The sequence below is a fragment of the Melitaea cinxia genome, chromosome 16 (assembly GCF_905220565.1).
Source record: "Melitaea cinxia chromosome 16, ilMelCinx1.1, whole genome shotgun sequence".
Lineage (NCBI taxonomy): Eukaryota > Metazoa > Arthropoda > Insecta > Lepidoptera > Nymphalidae > Melitaea > Melitaea cinxia.
Window position 1 is genome coordinate 2,772,965 of NC_059409.1, and position 15,224 is coordinate 2,788,188.

Genomic DNA, 15,224 nt, shown 5'->3' on the forward strand with positions numbered 1-15,224 from the left:
ATCGCTATGCTTAACAAACCTTTAAAGACTACTACTACTGATAAAAATATTATTAAACAATAAAATACTAAACTTCAGTTCTATTCTCGTATATTAATAATTCAGTCGTGCACCTTAAAAAAATACTCCCCATAATTAAATAAACAAATCTATCATTTACGTTTTAATCATTGCTACGGCGTAGCAACGAGCTACGTACGCGCTACATTGTTCCTTATTTCAATTTCGGTAAAGGCTATAATGTGCAAGCCTAAAATCCCAGATCTCGGCTCATACTAGATGTGATTCGGAGCCTGCGCGAGGTCTCAGTTCAGTTTCAGCGTTCAAGGAGAACGGACGTGTCAGTTCGTAGTGTGCGCGCGGCAAAAAGTGTTCTTTTAAACGTTAAGCTTCGTTCGTAAAACCGACGAAGCGCAGCCAATGTGATATAAATATAACCGGTGAGTGCGTGTGATTTATATTCTATATATTCTAAGTGTAAAAAAAAGTGTTGTTCACGGTCGATTGGTTTAACGTTATTTCTTATGTGTTATCTCAGCGGAAAACGGCCTATGGTGAAATTTATTCGCTTGTTTGGAGCTTCGGTACTGTGATAATAGGGTTTTATTATTCTGAAATATAGTTATTGTCTCCTAATACTATGTTTATCGACTTCCTCGATGTTCTGATGTCTTCATTTTTGTGTTAATTAGACTTAACGACCTTGTCGTATTCGATTGATGGATTTTTTTTTTGTATAAACCGAAATAATAACTCCTCGTAAAAAAAATTATACATTGTGCTAATGATTTAATGAAATATAATAACTTATATACATATTGACATTTGAAATTAATATATGTAAATTTTTATAAGATATATCTTAACACTAAATCAAGCTGTTTTAATAAACAAGATATGAAAAGCTTAATACGACCAATATTAATGTAATATTCCTTAAAATAATGAAGTAAGCAAAACAAGAAGTGAAAGCGAACAAAAAGCAATTTATATACGCCATTTGCATTTAAAATATTTTTTTCTAATTGATAGAAGTATGAAATTACGAATAAACGCCTGTATATGTATCACTCGGCGATAAGATATTTGACTTTTTTTTTTTCTTTTTTTTTCGGATGATACATAAACTGGACTCAATATTTAAGAGAGAAAAAAAATTTTTTTTCATCCAAAATGCGTAACTCTTAAATATTTAGAGTGCTTTTTTTCAATACCTTGTAATTGTGAAAAAAAAATGTGAAAATGTCATCAAATCACAGTTTTTATCATTTATGCGGTCGAAATATCTTTTTAAAATATTAGCGCAACAAAGAAGTAAAATTTTGGTAAAAAACTTAAAATTGAGTCGTTTACGGAAGTGACATACATTTAAATTATGATACAAGAAAATTAATTACACTTATTGTGTAACAACAAATTGGAACTTTCATGTTCAAAGGATGACCTCCCTTTGTTCAAAATTAAGTAGCTTTTGAGTAAACTGAATGAGATGAACTTTGGGCACACATTATTAATGAACTTTCATTACTCGTAACTCGAGATTCTCCTGTTTAGACAAACCACAGATATGATTTAAATTATATATAAGCTACAACGGTCTTACACGAAAGGTTTCGAAATAATCGTGTTTGCTCGCAAACGAAAAAAAACCGACTTCAATTACATCGACGAGTAATAACAACGTAGATCGACGAAAAAATAGTCAAGTAACTACGCTTTATCAAAGATAACTCAAAAAGTGGTTATCAGATCTCGATAAAATTTATATGTGACCACATGATAAATATCAACTTTCGATTAAATCAAAAATTATCAAAATCGGTACACCCAGTAAAAAGTTAATGCGGATTTTTGAGAGTTTCCTCGATTTTTCTGGGATCCCATCATCATAACCTGGTTTTATTTTCATGGTACCACACCAGGAATATCTCCTTTCCAAAAAAAAGAATTATTAAAATCAGTACATCCAATAGAAAGTTATGCGGTATAATACAACGTAGGTCGACGAAAAAAGCGTCAAGTAAAAACCCATTATTAGATATAACTCGAAAAGTAGTTGTTAGATCTCAAATAAATTTAAATGGGACCAATTGACACACTCCACCTTTCGATTAAAACAAAATTTGTCGAAATCGATGTAACATACATTAAAAAAAAAATACAGTCGAATTGAGAACCTCCTCCTTTTTTGGAAGTCGGTTAAAAAACCCAAAAAGTAATTAGGTATTATAATTTCTATAGAATTTTAGGTTCATTGCATCTACTTTTAACACATTTTTTAATCCTTTCACGCGTCTGAAAAATACTAAAATACGAATTCTGATTTAATCATCGAATTACTCTCTTGATTTTGTAGATTTTTGTAGTGATTTTTTTATTACAACATGTAACTTATGTAATATTTAAAAATAAACATCCAAATTTAACTATAGCTTAAAGGATGATGAGTATTCATTACTTACCTTTGTCATTTGTATTTTTTCAATGATTTTTTTTTTTTACTTTATCTAATTAAAAATTCATCCTAATTAAATATGATATTATATTATTATAAAAACATATAGGTCGATAATAATATCTGCTTTCCCGTCGGTTTGTTGAAAGAGGAATTCATCACAGTCCCTTGTAGATACGACGATATTTTAACGTCAAACTGGCTTCCATTAAACGAATTTTTAATTTTCTCTAAAATTTTTAATGTATTTTTCATTGTAAATACTATTACAGTAAAAAAAGCTAAATATAATTTTTGTTACGCTCGTAACAGTAACTGCGTTTGATATTTATGAATAAAGATTATTCAAACTCTTTTGTTGATAGTTTCGACACATTTATACCTTTACTGTTTTGTATTTCAAAGAAAAAATAATAATAATGAATTTAGTAACTGGTGACTAATGAAAAATCTTAAAATAATTCTTATCAAAGAACTATTACAATTACAATATTTTCTCCTTTAGTACAATTTTACTACAACGAAAACTAAACATGCGTATCAACACTATAACGGTTAGACCCGCATTAAACTTTCGTTGTTCCTACTTTTCATATTGTTTGAAATTCAGTGTTATTCCTTTGATCTTTTGAGTTTTAGTTTAATAGCCTCCTAAAACAAAGCTATATGAAAACACATATCTAGTTGTTTCTAAATTCAAATTAACCATCAAGCTAAATATAATAAATAAACAAAAAAGTAACAGTTGAATCCAAACTTCACTTAAATAAGTTCTCGGGAATAAATCTATATTTACCTTACAAAAGCAGATATCGATATTATATTTGATAGAAAAATCGATATTATTACGAGGTTATAATTTAATTACTATCGTCGACTATAGTCGCTCGTGCGAACATGTACAAGCATGCACGATTCATCCCGGTCTTTTGAGTACGACACACACTTGGTGTGAACTGTTCGTGCGTGTGCGAGGTCGTCGCCTTTTAAGGGTTAATTTAAAAGAAAAGCGCACAAATCGTATTAAATAAAGTTACTTTTACTGATTTAAATTTAAAAAGTTTTTATGTAAACTTGATTTTTTTTTTGATATATCAAGACGGCATGCGCAATATTATTCGATTATATACAGTTGGATTCTCTTATAAGTCTTAGATTCTTCAATCAATCAAAAATATAAGTCTTAGATCCTGTTATACGTGTTTTTGATAAAAGTAACTGGGGTATAACAATATCTAACACAAAAAAATTATATGATACAATTTTCTTTTACACCAAATTCGATTAGCAAAATGTGAATCTTTAAGATGTAGTTTACTAGTCGAGATGAAATAGGCCAATGGGCTTTTTTACCTAATGTTTGTGCTTCACGATTCACAATTCGGCCTGTAACATCCTACTGCTGGGCATAGACCTCTTTGGTTTGGAGGTTAATCCATCGCGCTGTATATATGATAACAACCGGGACTGACGGCTTAACGTGCTCTCCAAGGCACGGTTGGGAGACCCACAAGGACAGACATCCATACCGGAAAGAAATATTTTTACAGATACAATTATAATATCATAATAAATATCAAAAATAAATATCATAAAATATCCATCCCGAATGGGAATCGAACCCGCAAACGTCTGTGTTTTAGACACGCACCACTACACCAGAATGGTTGTTATTTGTTTCCTAGGTCTTTTTGTATTTTATATAAATATTAAGTTTAACAATATCCTTATAGCCTAAATTATGAAAATAAATTTGATACTTTAGAGATCGCTTTCACAAAAACAGAAAAAATTCTCGGAGTTATTATTTTATTTACAGTAATTTTTATACACACATAAATAGTTATAATTTGGAAGTGTATACAGTTGACCTTGCTGTGGTGCTTTTACATGTAACGTGTCCTTATTAAGCTTTCTAAAATAAAATAAAAACTAATCTGATAGTAACCAATTACCGTAGGTTATAGACACCTGCAATACTAGAAGTATCGCAAGCTTTTTGCTGCTCCTATTTCCAGTTCCCCCCAGCAGCCATACCCAATCCCCCCAGGAGCTCTGGTCACCTTACTCACCAACAGGAACAAAACACTGCTTGAAAACAGTATTATTTAGCTGCGATCTTCTGTAAGGTCAAGGTACTACCCCAGTCGGGCTGCTCTATATTTTGAACAGGAAATTTCCTGCTGTGCCCTACCTCAGTTAAACCTAGATTAATTTTAAGATTGGAGTAAACAAACGAAATACACAAAACTGAATATTCTTTTGAATGAAATACCAGTAACAAAGAATGCTTATTAGTCCTCGGTCGTGGTCGTAATATCTTAAATATCGTAAGAATGTTCATATTAATATTTAGTATAACAGCGGTTTTTGGGACGAAATTGTTTTTTAATATAATATTGCAATAAGGAATTTCTTTATTGTCCACCTAATTTTTTTTTCCCGAGAGCCTTATGGAAAATATCTTTTGTTTTTCTTTATAATTGTGTAACAAATTAAAAGTATAAATAACTCTTAGTTGTTTACAGTACACGTGGCGGTGAGTGTCATTAAGGGTCAAATTTTTGCTTGGATCAGATATTTTCAATTTTAAAAATATTTATATCAAAGAGCACGAAAAATAATCAGTCTTGAGTGTTATCATAAGGACTTGATATATTGTATACATTTTTTTTCCTTATAGTACTTCAGCCTGTAGTATCCCACTACTGGGCAAAGGCCTCTTCCCCCATGTAGGAGAAGGATCAGAGCTTAATCCACCACGCTGCTCCAATGCGGGTTGGCGAATATATTAACTACGAGTAACGATCTATCAGGTGTACATGATAACAACCGGGACCGACCGCTTAACATGCTCTCCGAGGCACGGTGGGGAAACCCACAAGGACTGCACAAACACCCAAACCACGGCAAACACCTGTATGGCCAATACAAATGTTTGTCATGTGCGGGGATTAAACCCGCAACCGCCAACGCAACAGGTACAATCCATGACTGTAACCATTGCGCCAACGCGGCTTTTTCTTGTTGAGACGTTACTACCCAATCCGCAGTCGTGTAGCGGATCGTGTGGTGGATTTAGATAAACCCTAGCTTTATGTGAAAGACGAAGTCATCTTGATTTGGTTTACCTAGTTGGGCATTTTTAGTGTGATTCGGTAAAACTCGTTTATAGCTGGTGTGCTATAGACATAGAAAAAAACGAGTGTGCTTTAAACCACAGGACTGGAGTAAAACTTCTTTAGCAATAGGCCAGCACTATAGGCCAATACTGTGTCTTAGAAAAACGTAATTGGTTATGAAAGAAAGAGAGAAAGAAAATGTGTGCTCGCACATCTCTCTCTTGCTCCGTTTGCCTCACCCGATCACACTTTTTGTAACGCTTCCGTCACGCAATCACCAGTATACCTCCCAAGTCAAGCATGCGTTAAAAAGTTTTACTTCAAAAAGTTTTTATTTATGCTAATTATTAATACGGAATTTGTTGTTACGTTGTCTTTACACACTTATTATTCAGCTCTCTTATCACTAATTATGCCCCGAGCTTTTGTCCGCTTTCATTTGAGAGAGAAAGATGTACGTCAAAATATTATATAGCCTATGGCATTCATCGTTAAAATGGGCTATCCAGTACAATTTTTTTTTTATATTCTAACCAGGAGCTCGTGATATGTTGAATAACAATAGTTTATTAAACATTATACATATTTACAACTTAAGAACTAAATAAATAGCTCGTGATATTAGCGCATTCAGTATAGATATGTTTATGTCGTAGAATGTTTATCAAAATTTTTGCTTCATAATAACATTTTCTCAGCTATAAATAAGTAATAGGTACAAAAATTTATCAAACATTATACATATCAAAAATCCACAACTTAAGAACTAAATATTTACAGATGATTTTATAAGTGATATTTATTTGTTTTGGGTTTTTAATTTTGATTAATTTACTATAACCTATCATTGCTTTAGAGTGCTTTTATGTAATACTAATTGGTGGAAGATACTGGAGTTTGTATATTTAATTTGTGTTAATGTATTTTATTATGTATATCTGTTTGTATCCCAAACATTAAATGAATAAATAGTTATAGGTCAAATAATTTAATTATTTAATAATTTATTTATTTTTATTTTCATAATGACTGCTAAAATATATCACAAAGAGCTAAGATGAATTATACGTTTTTTTAACACGTTGAAACTGTTTTCACGGCAACTGACTGACGGACTAGCTCTTGCGGGTTCGATTCCCGCACATGACAAATGCTTGTATAGACCATATAGGTTTTCGTGTTGGTCTTGGCGTTTGTAATTGTTTTTTTTTTTATTTCTAGACCCCTGACACCGGATTGACATGCGAGGTTTTGAGTGTAAAGCGTTTATATATTAAACCTTAATAATATTTTAATTTGTTGAATTTTGTCAGAAGCTGAGGTTTTTAGGTAAAGGTACACGTATACAGTCCACTGGGACACCTGATATATCGCCGCATTATTATATTATATAACTAGCGACCCGCCCCGGCTTCGCATGGGTGCAATGCTGATACTAAATATACTACAGAATGTCTTTATTTATTGTGTGAGCTTATAGCATGCTTATTAACATAGTAACAACATTCAAATATGCGTCATTAGATTACAGGTTGTTTCAGAATGCGTTGAAGAAATAAAGGTTCACTGCTCGTTCCCCGTAGGTGATAGCGTGATACTATGTATCCTATATGTTGACCTGACTTCTTAATAATATTTATGCTAAATTTGAAGTAAATCCATGCAGTTCTTTTTGAGTTTATCCCGGACATACAGACAAACAGACAAACAGACAAACATTCTAAAAACTATATTTTTGGCTTCGGTGTCGATTGTAGATTACAACCCAAGTATTCTTTTAAAAAAATATTCAATGTACAGTTTTGACTTTCCTACCATTTTATTGTATGTATATATAGATTTTGCTGATATTATATAAGCTTATATTTTCAAGACGAACAATTCAAAATCTCTAAATTACTTCTCAGAAGGATATTATTCATGAAGCGTCCCGTAATGTTCACTTTCGTCGAAAATAAAGCGGTTTGAGTCGGATTCCATAATTATGCTTTATTGCTAACTGTGAAATTTGATATCTAGGTTTGAAACGTTTGAAGACAGTGTTTAGTTTGTATAATGAAACTAAGATGTTCTGGCTTTGGAGTATGAATACATATTAAATGAGGAAAAAAATGTGTTTGTTTGCTAACGAAAAAAAACTGACTCCAGTTTACATCGATATGTAATACTATGTACTCATAGGTAGTCAAAAAATAGTCAATTAAGTATGCATTATCAGGCCACCACATGGTCAGCACATTTTAATAAAGAGAAAATATATAATTGGTAGTACGACCAGTAAAATGGTTATATCGTACAAAAAAAGCAGTTGAATTGAGAACTTCATTCTTTTTTAGTTGGTTAAAACACCTAACATACAGGTGGAATCATTTGTTCCCAAAGTGATTTGGTACAATTTTATACATGATTGTGCCTTTAGGCACAACACAGACAACCTTAAAAAGAAATTATCGTCTTGTATTTAAAAAAAATGTCAGAAACGTGAATACAAAATAATGTTTTGACAAGTAATGCTCAAGAAATAAAGTTACTGTTACACATACAGTAAAACTGTTCTAAAAATCGTTTTACTGCAGGTCTCTGTACTGTCTCAAGTACGTAAATAAATGCTCATGTATGTTCGAGAATGTTCGAAAAATATATTCTCACTTAACTAAAAATAAAGTATTAAAGAACATATACCACAGAATTCTTTGTCTGAAATTGTAAAATAGAAGTTCACTTGCATTAGAACTTATCCTTTTTTGTGTTGCAAGAATTCATTATGTACATACAAATTAGTATCTATATAATAATATTTTTTGAAGCGAAACTTTTTTAGAATCGTGATTATGATTGGTGCTGTGTGGTTACGGCATTAAGCATATAGCCACCCCCTCTCTTTCCGTAGGTGTCATAAGAGGTGAATAAGGGATATTGAAATTGAAATTCAAATAGAGCTGTTTTAAAATATTTTGAGGCTAAAAGCAGTTAAAAATTTCTCTTTAGAGTCGTTCTGCCTGTTTTTTTTTTTCTCAAACAAAAATATTATATTTTACCATTTCAAAGATTAGTCCTAAATAAACGGTAAATTCAAATTTCATTCGTAAATGAAATAAAAATATTACCGATGTTATTTTTTACGTTCATTTTGTATAAATAAATCTTTTTTAAATATTTCTTTTTTTATGATTCTCTAAAACACGAAATAAATTTTGAAAAACAAACTAAATTTATACTTTCGAGTATATCTGACTATTAGCGACAGCTAGTGGGATACTTTGGATACCAGTAAAATATAGTTCGTAATTTTTGGCGCGAACTTGTGGAGCTATGTCCAGCAGTGGACTGTAATAGGCTGATGTGATGATGTGATGATTATGATGATGTTGGTAAATGATTTTTTATAAAAATAATTAATTACACAATACACAGACCTTAAACACGACAATTTATATGTATTACTACTACATAAATAGCAACTTTTAAAATAAATTTATGATCAATGAACATTTTCGTTATTAAATGAAAACTGTTTGTATAGATTTCTACTTTATACAATCTTTAGCGTAATAAATAAAAAATCGCTGAATAATATTCTATAGAAGATAAATAAAGGCGTTTCAGGGAAAACTCCGGAAATTCCTTCCGGCAATATTTCATACTGAGGACTCTTCATAATCGCGTATCAATTACCTAAGTGGTTCGCTGACTGTATGAAATTTTCGTATCAGATTTTCTATTTTTTTTTTCTTCTTATTTTTAATCATATTTGAAAATGAAGACATTATTATTATATAATTAATTTATTTTAATTTATATATTAATTTCAATTTTTTTTTTTCGTAAGCTGGTTTTTGTTATGTGGTTCCCTTGAAATTGAGCAAGATTGGATGAGTACTTTTTAAGTTATTATATATAATAATGTGTATTGTACTCTACTTGTCGATGAAATTGCGTTTGGCTCTCAATTTCCATACAACAAATTCTATAAAGTTGACAGAAATATGTGATAACAACTAGGACTAACAATTCAATGTGCTCTCCAAGACAAGCTTAGATGGCTCATATAACATTTACCTAGATCAGAAACAAATATTGGATAATCTGAGCATAAATTGAACCTGTAACTACACAATAATACTTATTTTGTATATTTATCGAAGTATAATCTAAGAAATATAGTCCATTTCAAAGAACAACATTCAACATAAATTCTAACATACGTAATGTGAGAACGCTAAAACTCACCCAGGGAACGTCACATTCACGTTACTTTGCTAAAAGTTTTATTGGCGTAGACTGCGACCACCGCTGGTGATAAGTATAGCTGTAATAAGAGTGACATAAAAATATATTTGAATTCTTTTATGTATTTTTGATACTTTTTATTATACAATGAAATGTGACATAATTATTAAAAATAATAAACGTACAGTAATATCATCTGTAAGCTTAAGCGTTTCATAATGCCTTAATCATTAGGTATTTTTTTTTATATCACTAGGTCGGCAAAAAAGCGTACGGCTCACCTGATGGTAAGCGATTACCGTAGCTTATAGACGCCTGCAACACCAGAAGCATCGCAAGCGCGTTGCCGACCCAATCCCCAATGATCCCCAGAAGCTCTGGTCACCTTACTCACCAACAGGAACACAATACTGCTTGAAAACAGTATTATTTTGCTGTGATCTTCTGTAAGGTCGAGGTACTACCCCAGTCGGGCTGCTCCATATTTTGAGCAGGAAATTCCTGCTGTGCCCTACCTCAGTTAACCCTTAATTACTCGCATGGGGTCAAAGCATTTTCGGATTAAAAAATGAAGCACTTGGCTTGGCCCTATATCTCCCGCGCCCTCGCTAGCTTCATAACGTGCGTCTAAGTTTGTATTTTACTAGCGACCAAGTCACAGGAGTGGAAGGATGCGTCGCTGCACTCTTCAGCGCTGACCCCGTGCGAGTAATTACGTTACTTTTTTGGAAGAGGTAAGTTTTTTATTTTATGTATTTTTTTTGTGTATTATGAATTATATTTGTGTTATTGTATGTTCAGTGAATAAATGTTTGTTATAAATATGTTTTTTACATCTTTATACAATGAAATTAACAAAAAATTCCGTTTTACTACGAGTTTTGTCTTTTTGTCAGAGTTAGTCATGGATAGGAGAGAACAGCGATTTACGCAATGGTTGGTAGAGAATGAAGGAGGTTCTGATGAAGAAGAAGTTGGAGGGTCAGGTTTCTTATGTTTAAAAACCAAATAAAGCTGTTGTGTTGTTATCTTCCATGCATCATGTAGCTCATATCGACCCAGCCTCAACTGACAAGCAGAAACCTGAAATAATAACATTTTACAACAGCACTAATGGAGGAGTGGACACCAATGATCACTTGTGTGGTACATTCAACGTAGGGAGGTGAACCAAACGGTGGCCGTTAGCCATTTCCTTCCACCTAATAGATGTTTTAGGCATAAATGCACTCATTGTACATCGAGTAAATACCGAAAAATCACGTAATCACATGAGGCGTAATTTCTTGCGGCATTTGTTTATTGAACTTATTCATAATAACCAAAAACGACGACTTGAAGTCAGAGCAACTCCTAAGAAGGTAAAAAAACGTCTGATGGAAGAGCACGAGTTGGAAATCGCGTCCCGCCAACCATTGCAAAACGTGAACGTTGCAACAGCTGCCCAAGGAAATGCGATCGCAAAGTACCAACAAAATGCAAGAAATGTATAAGATTTGTGTGCTATGATCATTCTGACATATACTGTCAACAGTGTAACGAGAGTGATTTGGAGAGTTCCTAAAAAATACGAGTATTTACTATGATCTCAGTATACCTAAGTACAAATTGTTGATTATTGATATTAATTTTATTTTAACTTGTTTTTGTATAATTAATTAGTAATTCATGTTATTACTTATAGATATTATAAAATAAACATAGCACTTTAATAATAAAATCATTTCATTTACTTATATATTTCAAAATATATTAAAAACTACTCATACTATTTGGGGTCACCCGTGACCCCATGCGAGCAGTAATGTAATATTCTTTGTGCGAGTAATTAAGGGTTAAAATAAATGTAAATAATAAAATTTAATAATGATACTGAACCACTAAGCAGAATCCTCCTACTTTACCTCTTGGTTCATTTACCAGGTAGTGAATTAGTAATTACTATACAGTTTAGTAATTGTCTTTAAAATGGACAGATAATTGTTGGTACGAGAATCAATATTTCTGTAATAGAATATCATAGATGATAATCTATCTTAAAGTTCCAAATAAAATTAGGTACTAAACCGATAAATTAAAGAATTTTCCCAACTTTTGAGGTTAATTAGAATTCAATATAAATGTAAGAAATATTTGAGGACGAGTATGCGCACTTATGACAGCAACTGGCGGTTTTTTATCTGTTACAAGTTTTATAATTACTCGAAGAAGAATCTCTCAAAAACTATTGCAAGAGAGATTTCCTTAGCTCCCACAGATTTTTTTTTTTCTAAATAGATCATAATATTATTTTTCAATAAATTTATCAATCAAAAATATCAGCTTTGTTAGCTTAAATTTAATCTCAAGCTCAAGCTTGGATAGTAAAAATCAAGACTCGACACCTTTATCAAAATTCAAATCCACGCTCGTGACATACACACGTAACCTGATACATTGCACTATCGGGTTAACTTTGCGTATTCATCAATATATCTAAGCCTCGTCAATTCTGTGAGAGCAATTCCATATCTGACAGTTTACGTGTCAAGCATACGAAATGAACGACTTCTGCGTTCCAAAGCTACGCAGACTTACGACAATGGACGTAAAAGCGTGCTCTTTTTTAAGCGTATTTATTCTACCCTTTAAAAAAGAAAGAATTTTTGTTTCTAACCAGATTAATTTTATTTATTTATTCATAAGTCAACACCAACAAGTAGTACAACAACAAATACAAAATTAATAAAGTAAACATTGGTATCTAGATAATTGCCTACTTTTTTGCAGGTGTTCCTAAATTACTAAGAATATCGTCAAAATCGAAATAAGTCAAATTAAAAATTGTCCAAGCAGATTAGCTTAATTAATGATCTTCCTATAGCCATATTTTCATTCGTATTTATGCCTATTATTCTTTAAATTATTCTTTTATAAAAACTTTTTCGTTATAATAACGAAAAACACAAGGAAAAAATTATACAATTTTGTGCAGTCATTCGAAAGTTATGTGTGCACATAAATTATGGTCATCAAATTTTATATACATAGATAATATATGAATAATGGGCGTACTGCTTAGCGCTTACGTTAAAAAAAAATGCTTTATATATTTTTATTATACAAAGAGTTTTTTACATATTAAACAATGGCTAACAGATATGAGGTACGATTAATATCGAACATTTTGCTAATTTTTATTACGAGACATAAAATTTGTTTATGTGCTGTTTTGTTAAGGTATTAGATTCTATACAGCCTTATTAGTAATAATAATATGATCGGGTTTTTAAGTTCCAACGGAGTGGAACTGTGTTATCCCTTAGTCGCCTCTTACGACACCCACGGAAAGAGAGGGGAGACGCCTATATTCTTTACTGCGGTAACCACATATCAGTAACTTATATAAACGATAGATATCGTGATTAGACCGATTCAGCAGTTTTTATAAATTATTTCTACCATTAGTGTTTAGACTTGAATTATTATTTATATTTTTTTTTTAAATATCATATCAAAAATTTGAGCTACGTTATTTTGAAAATTTAAAAAACTGTTTTACAGGAGCATTTTTTTTCTCTCTTCTTATTAGCTCAGAATAATATTCTCTAAAACATTGAAATATTCTAAAGACATAAATAATATCAATGAAATATACTAACGAATATAATTTTTGGAAAAATAAAACCTAGAAAAATAACCTGCATAAAAATGTACACAACGTTTTTTTTATTTTAATTTTTTTTTTTTAAATATATTTTATCGCTACACATTAACCAAATGACACAATAAATTTATTACGAACTGCAATTTTAACCTCATTTACAAATAGAGAGGTACTTTATGAAAGCTAAATGAAAGAGCCGAAAATGATTTGTTGCCGCTCGCAAAACTAATTCGGAAATACAAAATTCATTCTCCGTTCAATGCGATCTAATGGCGTCGAGGAACGCTAGTTTTTTTTTTTCTTTCCGCCAGTATTTGGAATGATTAATTATGATTTAATAGTTCATTAGACATTACAAATATAGACTATATATAGACTTTACAAAGACAGTCTATTTCTTTTTGACTCTAAATTAAGCCTTAGAGGTACCTATCAAAGGTAACTTGAACAGTTACATCACGTGATTATCAAAAAGATGGAATATTTAATGTGTCATTTGATCTCACTAAGATTGTGAAACAAAGATTATGTGAGTAAATATTAAGTTATTAGTTAGTTTAATGCTAATAGATCTGAAATAACAAATTGTATTTTATTATTTATTTATGTATTACCATAAATATACTGCCATCAGGCTTATTACCCAATGCGATAGTACATAATAAAATATTGTAACCAAATCTACCACTAACCATCAAATATAATAAATAAAACAGCTCTTGTGAATTCATTCAGAGTACAACAGAATATGTACGATTTTATTTTGTGTTACACACAATTAGGAATTCTAAACATTTTTGAAATATCATATCAAAAATTGACCGCTCCAGCGGGATTCGAACCCGCGTCTCCGACTGACCGTGTCGGCGCTCTAGCCAATTAAGCTATGGAACGATGTACCCGCTAGAGCGAAATTTTTGATATGATGATTTTTACTTTCGGTTTAAGCGAACCGTGGCGCCGTCTATAGTGAGTTCTTTACAGAGACCCGTAACTATTCAAAGTTTCATATTACAATGAAAATCTTTGACAGGAGACGACACCATGCTATTTTTAATATGTACGATTTTATTTTGTGTTACCCACAATTAGGAATTCTAAACATTTTTGAAATATCATATCAAAAATTGACCGCTCCAGCGGGATTCGAACCCGCGTCTCCGACTGACCGTGTCGGCGCTCTAGCCAATTAAGCTATGGAACGATGTACCCGCTAGAGCGAAATTTTTGATATGATGATTTTTACTTTCGGTTTAAGCGAACCGTGGCGCCGTCTATAGTGAGTTCTTTACAGAGACCCGTAACTATTCAAAGTTTCATATTACAATGAAAATCTTTGACAGGAGACGACACCATGCTATTTTTAATATGTACGATTTTATTTTGTGTTGAAATGAAATGAAATGAAATGAAATGAAATGAAATGAAATGAAATTTATTAAACAGAAACAGAACAGAAACAGAAAATATTTTACAATTTCAGACATATAGTTGTAGTAACGTTATAAAATACAGACAAAACAGTATATATGTAAGGAAGCTCTATTTGTTATCTATTCATAACGTATTTCCTTAATCCCTCAATCATATTAATTTCTTTTTAAGTGCTCGCTTATACTATAAAGAACCTTATTGGTGTCTTTTAAGACTCTTGGATTCATAAACTTTATATGCTTATTTATTTTGTATATGCTTATTTTAAATATTTAATAATATATCTGTGCACTGAAATTTTAAACCCCTGCCGCCTAAAGTAGGAAAGTCCTGTATC

The 15,224-nt window shown here is 31.6% G+C and overlaps 1 long non-coding RNA gene across 1 annotated transcript; it reads right to left on the reverse strand.

Annotated features, from left to right (window-relative positions):
* Positions 1-1,482: 1,482 nt before the first annotated feature.
* On the reverse strand, positions 1,483-11,054 carry LOC123661064. The gene is made up of 3 exons (XR_006744280.1): positions 10,738-11,054; positions 10,642-10,643; positions 1,483-1,494 (listed from the first exon to the last, which is right to left on the reverse strand). It is a non-coding gene; the product is annotated as an uncharacterized LOC123661064 (long non-coding RNA).
* Positions 11,055-15,224: the final 4,170 nt, after the last annotated feature.